The sequence below is a fragment of the Phascolarctos cinereus genome, unplaced genomic scaffold, assembly GCF_003287225.1.
Source record: "Phascolarctos cinereus isolate Bilbo 61053 unplaced genomic scaffold, phaCin_HiC Scaffold_4;HRSCAF=312, whole genome shotgun sequence".
In the NCBI taxonomy this organism is placed as follows: domain Eukaryota; kingdom Metazoa; phylum Chordata; class Mammalia; order Diprotodontia; family Phascolarctidae; genus Phascolarctos; species Phascolarctos cinereus.
The window spans coordinates 239,185,787-239,194,049 of record NW_027555847.1 but is presented as its reverse complement, the minus strand read 5'-3'; the positions used below and the strand labels follow the sequence as shown (position 1 = coordinate 239,194,049).

General features: G+C 40.3%; 1 protein-coding gene across 1 annotated transcript in view; it reads left to right on the top strand.

Moving 5' to 3' along the window:
- Positions 1-5,802: 5,802 nt before the first annotated feature.
- SNCAIP (synuclein alpha interacting protein) overlaps positions 5,803-8,263 on the top strand; it is a 222,245-nt gene continuing 219,784 nt past the window's right edge. The window contains 1 exon segment of the mRNA XM_078152968.1: positions 5,803-6,297. The gene's annotated coding sequence lies outside the window, so the exon portion shown is untranslated.

Genomic DNA, 8,263 nt, shown 5'->3' with positions numbered 1-8,263 from the left:
CCAGAGGTGTTCCTCACTGTCATTGAGGAGAAGAGAGCCAAGCCCAAGTCAAAATCAGATTCTCTGCAGATGGTGAGGTCCTCCAGATGTTCCTATTTGCAGATGACAGTGTGCTGATTTCACAGACTACTAAATAAGATTCATAATCAAAATGGCTATAGAATGTTCTATATCATGGGGAAGCTTCTATTCCCATACTTTAAAATGCAAACTATAATTGTGTAATTCTTTGGTTAAATCACTTACGAACATATGAATGATCTAGAAACCTAGGTGATGTGGAAATTCCCAATGCAGATCACAACATTCTACACTTTCTTATCCTGCAGTTATATTTACTATATCATTTTGCATGTTCACTATAGATGATCCACTCATGTGACATTTTTAAATACTGCGTTAACAACAATAAATTACTGAAGAATACAGGATCTGAGCACTTACCCCTCTTCCTTCTCCACTATGGAGTCCCTCTGCTATGAACCCAAGTAAATTATCCTGATGGGGTTCAGAAATGCGGATACCTGGCCTCTAATAAAAGGAAGGAAAGATTCCCTTTTCATATTCATTAGGTTGTTAAGTCCTCTGCCCTAGGACCTTGGGGGAAGATTTAAAGTTTAGGCTTCACTCATGTTAATATCTCTCCAAAGTGAGGGGTAAAAAGGGATTTAATGTATAGTATAACTCAGATGTGATACAGGTGTACAAACAAAAGAAATGCTAAACATAAAAAGACAGTATGCACTGACAGAAAACTTAAAACAGGACTCATTAACTTAACTTATAATTACTATAACAACCTGATGGGAGGCTATCATCAGAACATAAAGTAGTTTGCAGATTGCTGATCAGGTATTTTATATTTCCTCTTCACTGTCTCTATCAGAGTCCATGCCTTCTGACAAGCCAGGCCAGAAACTCAGGCTCCTTCTCTTATTGCTCATCTTCTCTGAAGAAGAAATTCTCTTTTATTGCTAATCAGTTTCACTCAGAGGACCTAGGACCTCTGGACTTCTTAGACTCAATTTCTCTTCTGAGCCTTGGTACTTCCACCTCAAATGGAAGGTAACTGATGCTCAGTTAACAAGCCCAGGAAAGAAAGCACAAAGTAGAAAAAGCAGCTACAAGCTTACCCACTCTAGGCCCTCTTCACCACCTGAGACTGTTTCATTCACCATTTGTCACTGTATGTCTCAAAGTTACGTGGCGCTACCTGGAGCACTTAAATAAGAGAGAGAGCCAGGTAGTTGGCACAGTCGATAAAGTGCCAGGCCTGAAGTTAGGAAGACTCATCTTCCTGAGTTCAAATCTGATTCAGACACTTACCAGCTGTGTTACCCTGGGCAAGTCACTTCACCCTGTTTGCCTAGTTCCTTCTCTGTAAAATGAGCTAGAGAATGCAACAGAAAACCACTCTAGCGTCTTTGTGAAGAAAACCCCAAATGGGGTCACGAAGAGTCTGACATGACTGAACAACAAAGCTAGATACTAGCTCTCATTTTAAGTGAAATGGTATCTTATCCCCCTATCATTGTCATGGGATGAGGAGAAGACCAAGCAGCCAATCAGAATTTTCTACACCATACCAAAGCAATGAGTACTTTCAATACTGGCCTACTGTGTGGCCAGAAGCAACCAGAAAGTTTGACATCCCCAAAGGATCCAAGCATTGAATCATGACATTGCTGGAGTCCTTGGAAGGTTCCAAAGGTGCTCCAGGCATATGATCCCTAGCATAGTCCCTACAATGTGTTCAATTCAGCATCTGTCACACTACTACAACATATATTCACATTTACTTGAAGGGAATTCACATCAGAAGAGTGGAACCATTAGCAGCCGAGGCTTAACTGAAAACCTACCATGCAGACACATAGAACTCACTTCCACAGCATAGACCTATCCAGGAAGATTATCCAACTTGTGATTATTTTTGCTCATGCTTCCCTTATTCTGTGCCCATCATGGAGGTTTGAATATAATAGATTTTATTAAGCCAGTACAAGCCCAGTTCCTTCTACCCCCTTTTTTTTAAGGCAGTGATTTATTTTGTGCTACTGCCATTTTTTTCATTGCAGCAAATTTACCCATTTCTGACACAATAAAGATCTGTTCTGGAAACTGAATAGAAGGAACAGGACAGACATATATTTTAAAAATAAGAAGTAATCCATTTTTAAAAATTACCTGGAGAGTGTCTGGAAATTGACAGAAAATGAGATTTATTCTTATATTAGTCACCATTATCAAAAAACCCCTAGTTTGGAAAGATTGTACTCTTTGGAACATGGCTACTTGTGGTAGTTGAGGAATGGGGCAGAAGAAAATGAATGGTTTGGTATAATATTAATATCCTTCTAAGAAAGCTTATTATTGTTATTCAGTTGACCCAACTATTTATTCATTGCGGGAGAATGTGAATTTTACTCCGTGTCTTTGGGATTTGGCAATGTTTTTAGAAGAAACCTTTAAAATTATGCAATCACACTGATGGTATATATGGAAAAGTGTATACCAGAAAAAATGTAAATAACAGTATAAACACAACCATGTGGATACAATGGTGAAAATATAATGAAAACCATGTTAGCACCAGAACATAACAAGAGACAATAAAAAGGAACTATAAAAAGACAGAGAAAAAAAATCTGAAAGTACATCTCCAACATGGTTGTTTTTCACTATTGCATGTTACTTATTAGGGACCCTTCTTACATAGAGCACTTTGCTTCATTCCTCAGTTCTTGCTCATGCAAATCCCCAGTTTTAGAAAAGCAGCAATTTTTTTCCATGCATGAACAAAAGCATGAGGTTCTTAAAGGAACTCAGTGAGCATCTGACCCATTCTTAGATGTTTTGGATATTCAAAGTAGTTGAAAGGAGAGCTAAGTTTGTAATTTCACCCCAAAAAAGTGTTTCTCTAGTAGAAAGTGCTAAATTTAGTTTTATGCAATATAAATAGAATTGTGTTCAATAAAGAATATGCCTAAGGTACCACCAAGTCCATCTATATCTACTGGATGGAAGCAAGATGGTCACTTTAGCATTACTTTACATATTTTATACTGTTCTAGCAACTGGAACCATTGCTGTATCCAAGGGGCTAGAGATCTTTGCTGATCCCCTCTCCCCTTACGAGCCTATCTGCTCTAGACCCATCAATATATGTGGTCTGGACTAGGTTCAGCCCTTGTGAACCTGACCATCTATAAGAGAGGTCAGACTCCATTTCTCTTTCTGACTCATTATTCTTCCCCATTCTATTATTTGGGCAATGATTTACTTTAAAAGTAAGTTTTATTCCTATCTAGGTACTAATAGATATGAAATATTAATTAGGTATGGGATAGCTATTTATTTTGCACACACAAAATAAATACATAATGCACAAAACCCACAAGTGTGAACTAACTGAAAACTTAATAAGCATAACAATAAAATAACAGCTGTAATACTTTTCCAGAAGTTTGCTACTTACAATATCTAGGCATAATGTAATTTTGGGGACTGCTGAATAGGCATTTAAAAATTTCACCCTGGCTCTGCATTTTCCAAATAATTCCCCTAGGTCGTTTGGCAAACAAGGGTCAAGGGATTGAATTCCTCCCTTTGCTAGTATCCTCTCTAGAGATGGGGGAACTCCCCCCTGCCACCAGTCAATTCTAACCAAGAGATCTAGGTTCTACAGCTATCAAACTCACAAGTTTGCCTCTAAAAGTCCAATGGGGGATTGTTCTTGGTCATCTATACTCAGAGAAGAAGATACAATATGGAAAATGCAGTCAGGTTACCTGGCCAGACTCAGCTCACCTAGCAAGGCATCTGTTCTAGCAGCCTATATGGCGGTGTCATCATGTTTCTGGGATGGGAGTAAAGGCAGCCCTTTCCCCCATCCTTCATAGGAAAGGTTCTAATAGTTATGGCATGGTCTGTAGCCAGGAGGGAAAGAGGAAAATGAGGGCAAGTCATTCCCTTTTAAAGATCCACTGAGTCAGCCACTCTCCTTGCTTAGTGTCCAATACAGAGATTGCTTCATCATCCTCCAAAGAGCCAAGTGGTGCAGCAAGCACATGTGGTTGGCCAGGAGCAGGCAGGGAACTGTGTATTGCCTCTTACACAGTCAAAAAGAAAGTTTTATTTTAAACAGATGTGAGTGAATTAAACCCAATATTTTCAAGTATTTTAGTGCCATGTGATGTCATCTGACAGTATTTTATATGATGGATAATGTGTATTTTCCAAATAGTAAAGCCATCTTTATGTATATACTTACATTTTTGTACATGACAAATAAAAAAAAAAGACAATAAATTGTTGGACTGTTTAATGAAAAGCAAAGAGCCAGAAATTTCCAGTAGCAAATGGAATTATCCTAGTGTCAAATGCCTTCTCTGATTAAGAAACTCTGTATGTGAACTATGCTTTTTCAAATAGGTCTGGGGACCCCCCCAAAAAAAAGCAAAAACAAACCAAATAGGTTTGGGGAGCTGGCATTTCCTCTCTAATTTTCATTCAAGGGATGGTTACCTCCTTTATTTAACACTCAGTGTTTGGTAGTACATTTAATGATTAATCTGGTGAACTTCGCTTTTCAAACCTTATTAGTATTTCATTTCTGGAAAGAATGATACAATTATCACTAACTCTCCATTATTAAGTTATCCAGGAAAGTGCTTTGTTTCTACTTTTGTCTTTAGGGGACAATAAAAGGATAATGTCCTTGGTGCTAAGAAAGAGTGGTTTCCTCACATATGTCTCTGGTGATTAGCTTCAGCCAAACAATCAAGGAGCAGCGAACAGCATGGTCTTTAGTATAAGATGATACATCTAAGTTACGTGAACTTCCTTATACTGTCTTGGCTAGAAAGTCTACTGAGAAGAGAATTTCTCAAAAACCATTTAAAGCTTTCCAACAAGCAAAAATGAGATGTTTGTGAGCCAATATTAGTATAAATGTTTTCACTCTCAACTTTAAAAAATAAAGGAGGAAGGATAGTCATTAGTCTTTCTATTAACCCTCCCCATCCCCCTTTTGAAAACAACAACAACAACAACAACAGTATGCTGGAGTTTATTATTATGGTAGATTTTTGGATTGCAGTTTGAGTATATTAAAAAGAGTCTCTAACCAAAAGTCGACCTTCTAACCTCCTTCCCTCTTTTCCACCCTTCAGCATGTGAGTGCAGGTTGCTCCTTCACCGTAGAAAGAGGTATGGTTAAGCAGTGAAGCTTTCTGTTTGTGAAGCCCCTGGGGATGTTTGAGTGCCATGCCAATGATAATTATTATCCTAAGGTACTTTTCAAGCAATATGCTACTACAGGAATTATGCCTTCTCCATATTTCCTCTTTTTCCTTCCCACATTCTATGTGCTTGGCATCACTGATGCCCTGAAACCCTTCAACAGAATTAAGAAAAGAAATTCCTAATACAAAAGATTAATTTAATTAGGAAAGTAGAAAAGTAGTAAAAAAAAAAAGGCAAGGAGAAAGAGGAGAAAGAAGAAACAAGGAAAAGGGAGAAAAATGGAAGAGCCAAAAAAGGGGCCGGACAAGAGAGGGGAAGAAAAAGGGAAAACGATTAAAAGAAGAGGAAAAAAGCAAATGTATGGGTAGAGAAAGGCCTGGGGGTGGCAGGGGGGAAGGTGAAAGCTCAAAAAGAGAGAAGGCAGGTTACAGAAAAAGAGCTTAAAGAATCAAGGGAACAAGAGGAGCAGGAGAGGAAGAAAGAGAGGGGTGTGTTTGTGCTTGTCGGGAGGTGGAGTGGTACCGGGGCTCTTTCAGCACCATGGGGGAGGGTCGCTGTCAGTCAGAATGGAAATACAGCGCTAGCAGATCGGCTGAGGAGGAGGAGACGGAGGAGGCAAGAGCAACAGCGGCTAATGCAGCAGCAGCAGCAGCAGCAGCAGCAAGTCCCTCCAGCTGCGTCCCCGCCCCTGCTCCCCTGTTCTTCCCGGCGCCTGGAGGTGGCTTGTGGCTGTGGCCGTCACGTGGCGGTCCCCCTTCTCTTTCGCCGTTGTCTTACTCCCACCTCGCTTTCCCGATTCTCTCCAGCCCCCTCCTAAACTCAGGGCTTGGGAAAAGAGAACGGCGCCCCAGCCGCATTGTGACGTAGGGAGGGAGCCAGCAGCAGCAGCTGCTGCTGCTGCTGCTGCTGCTGCTGCTGCTGCGGTGGCGGTGTCTCGCCTGCCGGTAAGGGCCCTTTGCACGGGAGCCTGAACGAGTGCAGCTGGAGCAGCCAGCAACCGTCTTCAGCATCATCGTTCCCACTCAGGAGCAGAGTTCTAGGGCACCTCGGGTGAGTTCAAGTTCCTCTGAACCCAGGTCCCAAAGCGGGAGGCAAAGGCCTTTGCTACAGGCTCCTACAAGTTTGCATGTGTGCGACCCCCACCATACCAACCACTTCTCTCTCTGTCTCTCTATGTTTCCCTTTTGTACCTCGCATCCTTTGCTTGCAAGGGAAGAAAAAGGTAGTTTGGGGCAGTAGAACCAGTGCCAGAGTGGCTAGCAGCAGCTCTCTCTTGAAAGGGTTTAGAAGATGTATCTATAGTAACAGTGGCCGCTGCCAAAGGGGCTGTTTTAACCATGGAGGGAAAATTGCACCAGCACAGGAATTTCAATCTCTGCCCGCGGATTTCAATTGATTGTTCTCTTTTTATTACCTTATTTTGTATTTACCAGTACTAACACTATCAGTACTACTACTGGCGATGATGTTGGTTGGGACGATTAAGGTATCCAATTAAGAGGTCTAACAAAACTAGGGGGGAGGGAGGGGGAAAGGAGAGAGAGAGAGAGAGAGAGAGAGAGAGAGAGAGAGAGAGAGAGAGAGAGAGAGAGAGAGAGAGAGAGAGAGAGAGAGAGAGAGAGAGAGAGAGAGAGAGAGAATCTGAGAATCTTTTTACTCCTGAAACAGCCTGGGTACCACACTATATGCTCTTTCTACCCCAATCCAGGCGAACTTTGACATCTTCATAACTCATTCTTCTGGGGGCTTGTTTGTGTTAGCTTGCTGAAATGTTTTGTGCTTTGCTTACTGTCCTGGTGAATTTCATGTGCAGGTGTTAAGTGGAGTAAAATGGTAGTTTGGCTATTGTCAAATGCCAGGTTTCGTTTGCTTAATTTTTTTTTAAGAAAAGAAAAAAGGGGGGAAATACTGAGACATTACTGGCAGCCATACAGTTTCCACAGGAAATACTAGCATTCTTTGCTGAACTCACTTGCAAGGAAGAAAGCCTGTAGGAAAAGAGCAACAACATTGTGACTACTTTTCAGGGGATGATTAGTGAGCATATAACTCACTTATATATATCCCTCCCCCCTCCTTCCACCACACACACACACACACACACACACACACACACACACACACACACACAATGTTGTTTGCCTTGAGAAAGTTGACTAAGGAAGGAAGCATTATTGTAAGAGTAATTTTCCTCCTACTTGAAGTAAAGCCCTGAACTTCTCTCCCAGCTTATGACTGACAGGTAATTCTAAAGAAGGGAAAAATTTTAACAGGACTGTTTTGTCACACTCTATATGAAGTGGAGCCCAGTCCAGAGTGCTGTTTTCTAAATGAACTTGGGACAGTATCAGGGAGTTTTATTAGGATTACATATGTGCAAATTATATCAATTCTCCAAGTGTCACTTTAAATGCACAAGAATTTTCTCTGTTGAATCAGCAACCAGGTAAAAATTATTTTTCTTATTATGAAGTACACATCTCTGTTGGGACTAAGTAGAAATCTGTATTTCATTTATGTACTGAATTTCAAAAGGCATAAAAAGCTAAGAAAGCTGCCTCTGTGTGTGTATTTTGGTGAATATATAGTCTGCTCCATCTTTGATTAATTGCAAATGAAATTCAACATTATTTTAGTTCTACCAAGTCCCTGCACAGTGTCCTTAAAGCTTGCTGGAAAACAGTTTTATGTAACATTGTAATAACAATTACAGCATTCCCTAACAAGACTTATATTGATTGAGAATTTACACATACAAGAAAGTATGCATCATGTCCTGGAAAGAAAAAGACTGATTGTCCTTAAGTTGTTAGGGATGTAAAGCATGTAGAAGAAAAACATTTATTCCTTGCAATTTTTTTAAAGGAGGGAAAAGGAATCTAAACATGAACTTTAAATGACTTAATGTCATAGTGTTGAAAGGGATAAATAACAGCATAATAGTTTGGAATTGAAGTTGTTTTGTTACTTTGATGTTCATCCTTTAAAAATGTGCATGGGGAAGTGGAGCAAACAA